The following is a 13,969-nucleotide window of genomic DNA, read 5'->3' as shown; positions in this document are numbered from 1 at the left end:
TTAAAAATTGATCGTAGTGTTGTAGAAGTGGTGGCATTTAGATGAGTTTAAATGAGTACCCATATCCAATCTATATAAACCTACTTTTAAGTGAGTTGACATTGAGCAACTCATTTAAGTCTATTTATTGATTTGGGCGGATTAATATAGATTTTAAATAGGTATAATTGAACTGATTCATAAGTTTGGATTGAGTTTGCTACCTCTAATTTATTTCTCTACTTTTCCCCTTCTTTCCCCACCCCCTCCCCCCTCCAAAAAAAAAAAAAAAAAAAAAAACCCAACCAACCAACCAACCAACCAAAATCTCTACTCAAATCTAAAATCCAAACAAAGCCTTAAAGGCTATAAAATAACAACGACTTCACAATCGATAATAATTTGTTCTAGTGATCACTGTTAATATTATATGTGGCCTCCTCCAAGATAAAATAGATGGTGTAACTACTACAATAATTACAATTACTCTGAAAAACTGGTGATAGCATGCATAAGTTAGATACATTTAATTATGCTACAAAAGGAAACAAGAATACTGTGCATTAAGTGCAAAATATTAGTGTATAGTGAGAGCATTCATCGAGCTTGAATTTTAGTAAGTGTAAGATCATTTATAGATGAACCGCCATGTCTGTTAAAGATGAATGCCAGTTGTTTAGGAGGAGGCAAGGTTGTTTCGTTACATAACATGAAAGCAACATCTGGCATAGTTGGCTGATCAGTGGTAAATTCTTGCACGAACAAGAGACCAATGTGAATGCATCTCAAGACCTCTTCACTTGAACATGACTCGGCTAACGATGAATCAACTATATCTAGGGATTTTTCTTCTCTCCATAAGTTCCAAACTTGAAACAATGTATAACATCATCTTTGGGTGATTAATCAAACAACAATTTTCTAGGTAATGGAAAATCCTCCATTCTATTGCAGCTATAGGATTTTCCATTAATAATACATTGATTTACTTACATGTCCAATTAAATTCACAAAATTGTCTTGATTATAACTGATGTTCTTTTTGCCACTAACGATCTCCAATAATAAAACTCCGAAACAAAAAACATATGATTTTATTGAAAATAGTCTTTTTATTGCATACTCTGGTGACATATAACCATTGCAATTACAACATCAAACAATAATTAGAATTTAATGACTTTCTCGCACATTTCTTTCTCTCCACACATGAATGTATAAGCGATAGTTACTATGTTCCAACCACCCTATTTGCGTTAGCTTCAATCTCGTCTGCTCCAAATATTTTAGCCATACCAAAGTCTGATATTTTGGGGTTCATTGAAGCGTCGAGTAACACATTACTTGCTTTTAGATCCCTATCAATTATTCTTAGTCTAGAGTCTTGGTGAAGGTATATCTGATGAAAAATCTTCACTGTATTTAAATTAATTAATTCTGTTTGGGTACTAAACGACAAACAGAATATAAAAGAAATATAGGAAAGGAGAATGAATGTTTGATTACAAAAATCAAACTAGACAAAGAATTAAATAAATAAAAACAGATTTTATTTTGTTACAAAAACAAAATTAAAATCTGATTTAAATAAACAATAACAAAACAGAAAATAAAAAACTTTCTTGATTAATATCTTCGAATAATAATCTGATCACGTCCAGTGTTCGACACTGTATCCTTAAGACAGATTCGTCTTCTCCACGGTGCTTTCAGAATATGGACGTCTATCTCCCAAGATGAAATGATCAATCAACAAATAAATGCAGCACTACAATTTATTTGTTCAACGAACACACTAGGTGTTTATACTCTCTCTCAGAAGAAAATAATACAGCAATACGAAGAGAATGTTTGCAGAATTATTAAGGATGAAATTAGTGAAATGAATTCATCAAATGAGGGCTGCCTATTTATAGATGTAGTGGTGGCTATTCAATTTGAATTAAACAGGTACCAAACCTGTTTGAACAAGTGCAACACTATTTCAACAGATAACCGAACAGAATCGGTTTAATTTGCACAGATTTAAATCTGTTTGAATTTAAATTCAAACAGGTATGGGTTTTCCCTTGAAATAAACGGATAGATTTTGGAAAAATCTGTACAGAAGGTTCGGACAGATTTGAATTTAAAACAGTTGCCAAAAAATAAATTAAATTCAAATGTTTTTGGCCCAAAAAGATTAGTATTGGGCCGGACAAGCCCAATCCAACCTCACACCACGCACCCAAGCCCAGTTCGCCCGATCGGACGGCGGCGCGCGCGTGGTGGTTTTTTGGATCCAATGGGTCTAGCCCATAACCACCCTCTCTACAAAACTCGGGTACCTCTTGGGGCACACCCCAAGTTTCAATCCCATGCCTTATAAACCCATTCAAAACTTCCCAGCAAATCAATGTGGGACAAGCCATTTTCCAACCTTATGGAATTTCCACCAAAACTCCATTTCCATGGAGCTCACTTTGGCTTCAATTTTTCATTCACCCGATAATGGTTTTGAGCAACCAAATATACCACGTGAATCACAACGCGGCATAGAACGCATTATCACTTAGACCCGTCAAATTTGACGCTCAGGTCCCACCTAAAAATAGAGCAAACTTGGGAAAAAATTCTGTTATTAACCCAGAATTTCTAAACCATTCTACCAATCCCCCACATGAATGAAATTTGATGACAACGAAAATGCAACAATATGCAGACTTTGTCGAAAGAGTATAAATTGAAAATATCCTGCGTCAGGATAGGTAGCTTTCGGCCTTGAACCTTCCCTAGTGATAACATATCAGACTTACTAGCTAACTAATGGACGCGATTCCATGAATTGTTCAGCCGTTTATATAAGCCAAGACAATAGATTTCATACAAAATATCTTCTAACACATCGTGGTTCTCACTGTTGTGTTTATTTTGGCCTTGAACGCTCCTGGTTTTCATGAGTGTTTCTAGAGAATTTAGCCTCTTCATTCTCATAGAACCGGCCTCAGTTCAACACTTGTATAGGTGATTCTTATTGTGAGTATCTCCTTATACTCGTCTTCATTTTTATGCCTAAATCAAGATATAAGTAATCATTAAAAGCAAAGCTTATCCTTAGACCCTTGCAAACAACACATGTTGCAGATATCACTCTCACCATAGGAATGGATAGGGAATTTTAATCCCTTGGTGATTTCTGGCGAGCCACACATAACTTAGTTGTCCTTTCGAACTTAGTTCTTGAGATCTCCAGTCATATAAGCAGGGTTACCATCATGATGACTCTTATGTAATAGGCTTTAATCCCATCCCCTTTGATGAACTATACACTAGCTCTTTTGTCAAACCTTTTGTAACGCCCTCAAAAAAATACATAAAACCCATCTCTTTAGACATGCATTGATACAAAGAAACCAACTATCTTTCCATTAATTTGAGTAGTTCTTACAAAAGTATTACATGTTAACAACAAAAGCAAATGCCCTACGGGCTTACAGCTTTCCAACTTAACACTTGGTTACAAAAAGAAGAGTGCTAACTCAATACATATTAAGCCCTTGGCTTGAATTTACATGTAATACATCAAAAGAAAGCAAATAACAAAGCAGTCTGTCTGCCTCTAGCCTCCCAAGCTATGTCCTTGGAGGTGGCATGCTACCTGTACCTGAAAATGATGTCCCATAAAGGGTGAGCCACAGCCCAGCAGGAATACGCTAAACCAGCTATGAACAATGACTAAAAGATTAACAGTTGATAGATGGTCAACACCGATACACTCACTTATATCACATCTTGGTTTCATGACATTTAAGTCCATGTTACATTTCATTTCTCATTTCTTTTTCAACTTTGAATTTGAAAACAAGGCTCAAAACTTAGCCAAGTAACTTGATGAGAATAAGACTCATCTTAAAACACTTTCGAAATTCATGGTGGATACACATTTTGATGCTGTATCAATAACACATAAGCCACTTCCATACTATACGAACGATACACATTTTGGTGTTGTATCAACATAACATAGAAACACTTCTATATCTCACAATTGATAACGAAATACATTTTAGTGCTATATCAAATCAATTTAAACACTTCCATAATCAACACTTGATACACATGGTAGTGCTGTATCAATGTCACACACAATCCGGCTTAGAGGTCCATCCCCTATCTTCCCCTAAACCATGAAGCACATCCCCTATCTCCTCCTCCCACACACACAATGTATATAAACATAGATCATATACACAAACAATCAATACATAAAGTCGATGTATTATTCCAACCGCTATATTCAACAGCATACTCAATTGATTAGTTTTAGTTTGCCTAATCATCATGCATTGTCTACAACAATCAAGACTATCCCCCATCGATAGCCCAAAGCAGTTATTTCTAAACAAGAAATAAATGCACCAAATGGATATATTATCAACATTCAATCTGGGTGAGTGATTAAATGAATCCAACTACACCCGTTTATCCCATAATCTTTTCAATTTGAATACTCTCAATTCAATTCCTCATTTCTCAAAATTAATTATACAATTAATTCATCCAACTAATTAGGGCATTTTCCCATAATTAACATAACAACCTCAATATTTCACTTTTATCCATAGTTCATCATCTATATCATTTCTCTATGCCAAGCATGCATATAGGTTTAAATATAAATAAAACCCCATCTTTTGTAAAATTACACAAAGACCTAAACTTTCTTAAAATTACCCAACAACCCCCAACATATCAAAATGCTAAAATTCAAAGACAAAGCTCATAAAGAGGAGTAGGATATCCCTACCTCGAAGTTAGAGCTCAAACGAGGAAGTTGAAGAAAATCAAAATGCTCCAAACTGAAAGATCCACGGATCAAAATGGAGCCCTCGACGATCAACACACTTTTTACAAAGGCCGGAGGATAGGGAGACACTCTAACTAGATCAAACCCTAGAGAGAAGGGAGTTTCTAGAGAGAGGAGCTCTCAAAATATCTTTTTAGAAAGTAAGAGAGAGAGAGAGAATGTAAAAAGTGATTTTAAAATGCCCAGCTGCCAACTGATATACGACATTCCCGCTCGAGCGGAGAACACAACGCTCGAGCGTCAAGAACAAAAAACTAGGTACGCTCGAGCGCAAGAAGGCCCGCTCGAGCGCCAAGACACAAGAATAAAGTACATCCGCTCGAGCTCGAAAACCAGTCCGCTCGAGCGTAGATTTCCCCCTCCCAGAACTTACACCAAAAAGTACTACCCACTCGAGCGCCAGAGTACCCGCTCGAGCGTCAAGAAACCCGCTCGAGCGTAAAAATCACACCTGCAGAAGTTTTGCAGGGACACGAAATACTGGGAGTGTGCAATCTCCGCTCGAGCGGAACGACCAAAAACCTGGCAACAAGATTTTAGACTAAGGTTCAACCCACCTGTTCGAAACATGCCCAACACATCCTAAAAATCAAACAAATGGAATTAAAGGACGACAACAAGGTAGATACAACTACCAACTCCACGGAACTGAGTCCGGAATACAACAGAACAGTAAAGGGACAACCGGGATCGCTATAACCTCCCCCCCTTAAAGAATTTCATCCCCGAAATTAAACACAAGTTTTTCAAAAACAGGTTTTCTCCATTCTCAACAATATTACAACATAATATTAAACAATCCGACCCATTACTGGTCAATCCCATCTCTTTCAAGAGGCATTTCACATTACACATAACAGCCTGCATTATCAACATGCATTCCTTTGAAAATTACCAATTTCAACCTGTTTCCCACAATTTCTTAACACATGCAACATTAATATCATGCTTGCATTTCCACAATATACTTAACATACGCAATGTTAAAACAAACTTCCATTAACCAAAACATTCACAATGTTTTACAACTGAAGACATATATAATGCCCTTAAAGTTCAATGATATTACAAAATTACTAATGCATGGTTACACATCAACAAACAAGTCCGGATATTTCTTGCGGACTTCCAACTCACGTTCCCAAGTGGCTTCCTCCACTCCATGATGTTTCCACAAAACCTTTTACCAAAGGAGTGGTCTTGCAATGCAGGACTTGATCCCGCCTATCCAAGACCTGAACTGATCTCTCCTTATACGAGGCATCCTCATCTACCTCTAAGTCGGTCCAATCTAACACATGGGATGGATCCGGCTCATACTTCTGAAGCACACTCACATGAAACACGTCATGCACTCCGGACAACTGCGGTGGTAAAGCTAAACGATAAGCGACCTCTCCGATCCTCTCAAGAATCTCAAAGGGACTGATAAACCGAGGGGATAACTTCCCACTCTTCCGAAACCTCATCAAACCTCGCCTAGGTGATATTTTCAAGAAGACATGATCACCTACCTCAAACGCCAAAGGCCTCCTCCTACGGTCGGCATAACTCTTTTGGCGACTCTGGGCTGTAACAAGCCTCCTACGGATAAGCTCAACTTTCTCCGTCGTCTCCCTAACCAACTCTGGACCCAACAAAGGTGCATCACCCACCTCGGCCCAACACACTGGAGACCTACACGGTCGGCCATACAAGGCCTCAAACGGTGCCATACCGATGCTAGACTGAAAACTGTTATTGTAGGCAAACTCCACCAAGGGCAAGTGCCTCTCCCACGTCTCACTAAAGTCAAGGACACAACCTCGAAGCATATCCTCAGGGATCTGAATGGTACACTCAGACTGCCCGTTAGTCTGAGGATGATAAGCCGTACTAAAGGTCAACTTAGTGCCCAAGACACTCTGCAAACTCTACCACAACCTAGCAGTAAAACGAGGATCTCTATCTGAGACGATCGTCACTGGGACCCCGTGCACTCTCACTATGTCCCGAATATACAAGTCGGCGAGATGATCTACCGAATCTCTCACGCGCATAGGAATGAAGTGCGCCGACTTAGTCAACCGGTCTACAACCACCCAAATGGCATCACTACCCCGCTGAGTCCTCGGAAGACCTACAACGAAGTCCATAGTGACATGCTCCCACTTCCACTCGGCAATAGGCAAGGGTTGCAACAAACCCGCTGGCCTCTGATGCTCGGCCTTCACTTGCTGGCAAGTAAGGCACTTCAATACGAAAACAGCCATATCTCTCTTCATACCTTGCCACCAAAACTGGCGACCCAAATCCCAATACATCTTAGTGCCTCCCGGATGCACCGCAAGGCGTGAATGATGGAACTCTCGGAGTAGTTCCTCTCGACAAGATTCCGGCACAAACAAACGGTCTCGGTATCTCACACTCTGGTCGGGATACACCGTCAAACCCTTCTCAACTTTCCCATTGGAGATCTTCTCTCAAAGGGACTCTACCTCAAGGTCAACTCTCTGTGCCTCTAACACTCGTGTCATAAGTGTAGGCTGCGCAACAACAGAAAACAAGGCCGTAACCTCAACAGATTCGCCCAGAAGTAAATCAAACTCGCCAAGTGCACCTAACATCTCCCATTCTCGGATGGCTATACAAGCTACATCACTAATGGATTTCCTACTAAGGGCATCGGCCACAACATTGGCCTTTCCCGGGTGATAGTGCAACTCAAAATCATAGTCCTCAATGAACTTTATCCATCTCCTCTGCCTCAAATTCAAGTCTCTCTGTGTAAACAGATACTTCAAACTCTTGTGGTCCGAGAACAGCTCGAACCTCTCACCATAAAGGTAGTGCCTCCAAATGTTCAAGGCAAAGATCACTGCTGCTAGCTCTAGGTCATGTGTAGGGTAATTCTTCTCATGTATTTTCAACTAACGTGAGCCATAGGCAACCACTTTTCCCTCTTGCATCAACACACAACCCAAACCCTCTCATAAGGCATCACAGTAAACCGCATAACCCAACCCTCTCTCCGGAATAATCAAAACCGGAGCGGTGGTCAATCTAACCTTCAACTCTTGGAACGACTTTTCACAAGTCTCACTCCACACAAACTTGACCCCTTTTCGCGTCAATCTAGTCAACGGCGAAGCTAGCCTGGAGAAATCTTTCACAAACCGACGGTAATACCCAGCTAATCCCAGAAAACTGCGAATCTCAAACACACTCTTAGGCTGTGCCAAATCTTGCACTGCCTCTACCTTGGATGTATCAACAGACACCCCTTCCCCGGATACCACATGGCCTAAGAACTTGACTTCTCCTAGCCAGAACTTACACTTCCCAAACTTGGCATACGGCCTATGGGCTCTAAGCAACTCAAGCACCACTCTCAAGTGTTCCTCGTGCTCCTCCTCAGAAAGCGAATAGATAAGAATGCCGTCCACGAAAACGGCTACAAATCGATCCAAGAATTCCCGGAAGATCTGGTTCATCAAGTCCATAAAGACTACCGGTGCATTGGTAAGCCCGAATGGCATCACCAGAAACTCATAATGGCCATACCGCATACGGAATGCCGTCTTCGGAATATCCTCCTCCCTGACCCTCAACTGGTGGTAACCCGATCTCAAGTCTATCTTAGAGAAACAACGGGAATCCTTCAACTGGTCAAACAGATCATCTATACGGGGCATAGGGTACTTATTCTTGACCGTTGCCCGATTCAACTTTCGGTAGTCTATACACAGTCTCAAGGCACTATCTTTCTTTTTAGCAAAGAGGGCCGGTGCTCCCCACGACGAAACACTAGGGCGAACAAAACCCTTATCTAGCAATTCCTGGAGCTGAATCTTCAACTCACTCAACTCGGTTGGGGCAAAACGATAAGGTGCCATAGAAATCGGCGCTGTGCTGGGCACTAAATCAATAGAGAACTCTATCTCTCGGTGAGGTGGCAAACTAACGAGATCCTCGGGAAAAACATCCGAATACTCACAAACCACCCTCGGCAATACAATCTGGGTCTCATCACACTCACCACTCATAAAGCTAGCAAGTAGACCACTAAGCTTATTCCGCCCTCGCAGATCATACATCGGTGGCAACACACTACCAACCCGATCCCCCAAGAAATGGAAACACTCCCCACTCAAGGTACAAACTGTGACCCTCTGGCGGTAGCAATCAATAACAGCTCGGTATGACGATAGCCAGTCCATACCCAAAATAACATCAAAACCCTTCATGGGCATGACAACAAAAGGAAAATGAAGCCTATGGTCGGCGACCTCTATATCACAACCTCTAACACCTTGTTTCAAGATCAACTCACCACCAACAGGCGATACTACACATATAGGAGATGCTAACTGTGCCAACTCCAATTCCAAAACAGATGCAAATGCAGCAGATACAAAAGAATGAGATGCACCCGTATCAATCAATACACTAGCAACCGAGTTACAAAACAGAAAGGTACCTCCCACTACTGATGGAGTCGGTACTAGGTCCTGCGCGGTAACAGCATACACGCGCCCTGTAGGCCCCTGATCCAACTACTCACCCCTCAGAGCAAACGACTGCTGCACTGACTGGGACGACGAAGCTCCCAGATTGGCCCTCGAGGCCTACACAGACTGAGCTGGTTGAAAACCCTGCGTCTGCCTAGAACCAGACGCGCCCGAAGTGGCACTCAACTGTGGGCAAAACCTCTTCAGGTGCCCAGACTGACCACACTGATAACAAGACAAGGGCTGACCCCTGCCCTAACTCTGGCTCTGCGGTCTAGCTGAAGATAAAGCAGCTCTCTAACCTCCTCCCCTCTATGGGCAAACCGAAGCCTTGTGGCCCAACTGACCACACTTGTAACAGGTGAACTCCCCCTGATTACCTGTCCCCGAGCCTGCACTCGGCACTGGAAAGGTCGACCTAGCAACACCACCCTGAGACTGCTGAGGGTTAGCACCCCTCTGTCTCCTGCCATCACCCTGACCATCTTGGCTCCTCTTGGAGCCTCTCTGTCCCTCCTCTTCCTGCATCATGATCTCCATATGGGCTGCAGCATCAACCAAGCGCCCATAATCTCGGATCATCGAACCTCCAACTCTCATCTTGAGGCCGTGCCTCAACCTTTTCTCGAACTCGATACAGCGGCGTTCCTCGGAAGCCACAAGTTCAGGCGCGAACCTGGACAAGCTTGTAAAAGCAGTCTTATACTCGGCCACTGAAGAACTTAACTGCAAAAGTTGACAGAACTGATCTCTCAGCTTCTCCCTGACTACTGGAGACAAATACTTCTCCTGAAAGGCCTCCACAAAAGCCTCCCACGTGCCAGCAATACGGCCCCTCATGTATTTCCACCACTGACCCGCACCCCCTTTAAGTTGGAAGGATGCCAAGGTCACTTTCAACGCTCCGTCCTCGATGCCAAGCATCTCGAACGTCTTACCCATTTGCTCTAACCACTCGTTAGCCTTCAGTGGCTCCTTCGGATCCCCAATAAACTTGTCCGGGTTGGACCGGAAGAACTCCATTTTCAAGAAGGAAGGCCCTGCCTCAACAACCTGGGCCTGAACTGGAGCCTGAACCGGAGCCTGAACAGGATTCTCAGCTTTGAGAATTCCCATAGACTCCCTCAAAGCATCGGCTATTCCTCGGGCTAAAGCGCCTATAGCCTCTTGACCTGCTGGGTCGGCCACATTGGCCTAACCAACCCCCTCCTACTGTACCGGAATATCATCCGATAAAGGCATCTCCTGCCTACCACGTCTGCCACGTCTACCACGTCCTCGTCCTGACATCCTAATAAAGGTAACGAAGAGCGTTAGCACATTCATAAATGTGCCAAAACTAAACACTCGCGTCCTAATACATGGACAACTGTAATTCACTCCACGTAAGCACATAAACACATAAGCACTTACGAATTTCATTTTCGGATAATGATAGTCTCGAGGCGTTACTAGAGTTCCGGTTAGAAACAGCATTGATCAAGTGCTTTTCCAACAAAACTCACAGAAACCCAAGGATCCAATCAACATCCTAGAAACTAAATCCCATACCCAAGTAGTCACATAAACATGTTATCAAATAAACACATAATGTCGCACATAAGTCTCTAACAAGCGAGACAAACCCATTGTGATACTAATCACTTCCCACGTACCCAAAGTATTCAAACCCGGTACGCTCTAATACCAAGTTGTAACGCCCTCAAAAAAATACATAAAACCCATCCCTTTAGACATGCATTGATACAAAGAAACCAACCATCTTTCCATTAATCTGAGTAGTTCTTACAAAAGTATTACATGTTAACAACAAAAGCAAATGCCCTACGGGCTTACAGCTTTCTAAGTTAACACTTGGTTACAAAAAGAAGAGTACTAACTCAATACATATTAAGCTCTTGGCTTGAATTTACATGTAATACATCAAAAGAAAGCAAATAACAAAGCAGTCTGTCTGCCTCTAGCCTTCCAAGCTATGTCCTTGGAGGTGGCATGCTACCTGTACCTGAAAATGATGTCCCATAAAGGGTGAGCCACAGCCCAGCAGGAATACGCTAAACCAGCTATGAACAATGACTAAAAGATTAGCAGTTGATAGATGGTCAACACCGATACACTCACTTATATCACATCCCGATTTCATGACATTTAAGTCCATGTTACATTTCATTTCTCATTTCTTTTTCAACTTTGAGTTTGAAAACAAGGCTCAAAACTTAGCCAAGTAACTTGATGAGAATAAGACTCATCTTAAAACACTTTCGAAATTCATGGTGGATACACATTTTGATGCTGTATCAATAACACATAAGCCACTTCCATACTATACGAATGATACACATTTTGGTGCTGTATCAACATAACATAGAAACACTTCTATATCTCACAATTGATAACGAAATACATTTTAGTGCTATATCAAATCAATTTAAACACTTCCATAATCAACACTTGATACACATGGTAGTGCTGTATCAATGTCACACACATTCCGGCTTAGAGGTCCATCCCCTATCTTCCCTTAAATCGTGGAGTACATCCCCTATCTCCTCCCACACACACACAATGTATATAAACATAGATCATATACACAAACAATCAATACATAAAGTCGATGTATTATTCCAACCGCTATATTCAACAGCATACTCAATTGATTAGTTTTAGTTTGCCTAATCATCATGCATTGTCTACAACAATCAAGACTATCCTCCACCGATAGCCCAAAGTAGTTATTTCTAAACAGGAAATAAATGCACCAAATGGATATATTATCAACATTCAATCTGGGTGAGTGATTAAATGAATCCAACTACACTCGTTTATCCCATAATCTTTTCAATTTGAATACTTTCAATTCAATTCCTCATTTCTCAAAATTAATTATACAAATTAATTTATCCAACTAATTAGGGCATTTTCCCATAATTAACATAACAACCCCAAGGTTTCACTTTCATCCATAGTTCATTATCTATATCATTTCTCTATGCCAAGCATGCATATAGGTTTAAATATAAATAAAACCCCATCTTTTGTAAAATTACACAAAGACCCAAACTTTCTCAAAATTACCCAACAACCCCCAACATATCAAAATGCTAAAATTCAAAGACAAAGCTCATAAAGAGGAGTAGGATATCCCTACCTCGAAGTTAGAGCTCAAACGGGGAAGTTGAAGAAAACCAAAATGCTCCAAACTCAAAGATCCACGGATCAAAATGGAGCCCTCGACGATCAACACACTTTTTACAAAGGCCGGAGGATAGGGAGACACTCTAACTAGATCAAACCCTAAAGAGAAAGGAGTTTCTAGAGAGAGGAGCTCCCAAAATATCTTTTTAGAAAGTAAGAGAGAGAGAGAGAGAATGTAAAAAGTGATTTTAAAATGTCTAGTTGCCAACTGATATACGACATTTCCGCTCGAGCGGAGAACACAACGCTTGAGTGTCAAGAACAAAAAACTAGGTACGCTCGAGTGCAAGAAGGCCCGCTCGAGCGCCAAGACACAAGAATAAAGTACATCCGCTCGAGCGTGAAAACCAGTTCGCTCGAGCGTAGATTTCTCCCTCCCAGAACTTACACCAAAAAGTACTACCCGCTCGAGCGCCAGAGTACCCGCTCGAGCGCGACCGCTCGAGTGTAAAGAAACCCGCTCGAGCGTAAAAATCACACCTGCAGAAGTTTTGCAGGGACACGAAATACTGGGACTGTGCAATCTCCGCTCGAGCGCAACAAGGCCCGCTCGAACGGAACGACCAAAAGCCTGGCAACAAGATTTTAGGCCAAGGTTCAACCCACCTGTTCAAAACATGCCCAACACATCTTAAAACTCAAACAAATTAAATTAAAGGGCGACAACAAGATAGATACAACTACCAACTCCACGGAACCGAGTCCGGAATACAACAGAACAGTAAAGGGACAACCGGGATCGCTATACCTTTTGTTAACGGATCTGCAATATTCTCTTTAGATTTATATAATCTATTGAGATTATTCCATTTTACAACAATTGTCTTACGGTATTATGCCGACGACGAATATGTCGCGACTTACCGTTATACATATGATTCTGTGCCTTGCCTATTACAGATTGACTATCACAATGACTGCAAATAGCTAGCACAGGTTTTGGCCACATTGGAATGTCTTCTAAGAAGTGATGAAGCCATTCTACTTCTTCTCCTGCTTTGTCTAAAGCAATGAACTCGGATTCCATTGTGGATCGCGCAATGCATGTTTGTTTCGTGGATTTCCAAGAAATAGCAGCGCCTCCTAGAGTAAAGACATATCCACTAGTGGATTTTGAATCTTTAGTATCTGATATCCAATTTGCATCACAATAACCTTTGAGTATTGCTAGATATCGAGTAAAGTTTAAACTATGATCACGGGTAAATCTTAGATATCTAAGAACCCGAATGATCGCTTTCCAATGGTCTTCTCTGGGGTTACTAGTGTACCTACTCAATTTACTGACTGCATAAGCTATTTCAGGACAAGTACAATTCATTAGGTACATTATGCTTCCAATGATTTGGGATTATTTTAACTGAGACACCGCATCACCTTTATTTTTTTGATAAATAAGGACTGATGTCTACTGGTGTTCTAGCTACATTCAAATCATCCTTGATAAATTTATCAAGAA

General features: G+C 41.4%; 1 pseudogene; it reads right to left on the bottom strand.

Moving 5' to 3' along the window:
* Nucleotides 1-576: 576 nt before the first annotated feature.
* LOC145799903 (G-type lectin S-receptor-like serine/threonine-protein kinase At1g11410) overlaps nt 577-13,969 on the bottom strand; it is a 36,306-nt pseudogene continuing 22,913 nt past the window's right edge.

The sequence above is a fragment of the Camellia sinensis genome, chromosome 9, assembly GCF_055761805.1.
Source record: "Camellia sinensis isolate YWXY chromosome 9, ASM5576180v1, whole genome shotgun sequence".
NCBI classification, from domain to species: Eukaryota; Viridiplantae; Streptophyta; class Magnoliopsida; order Ericales; family Theaceae; genus Camellia; species Camellia sinensis.
This window is presented reverse-complemented; position numbering and strand designations above follow the sequence as displayed.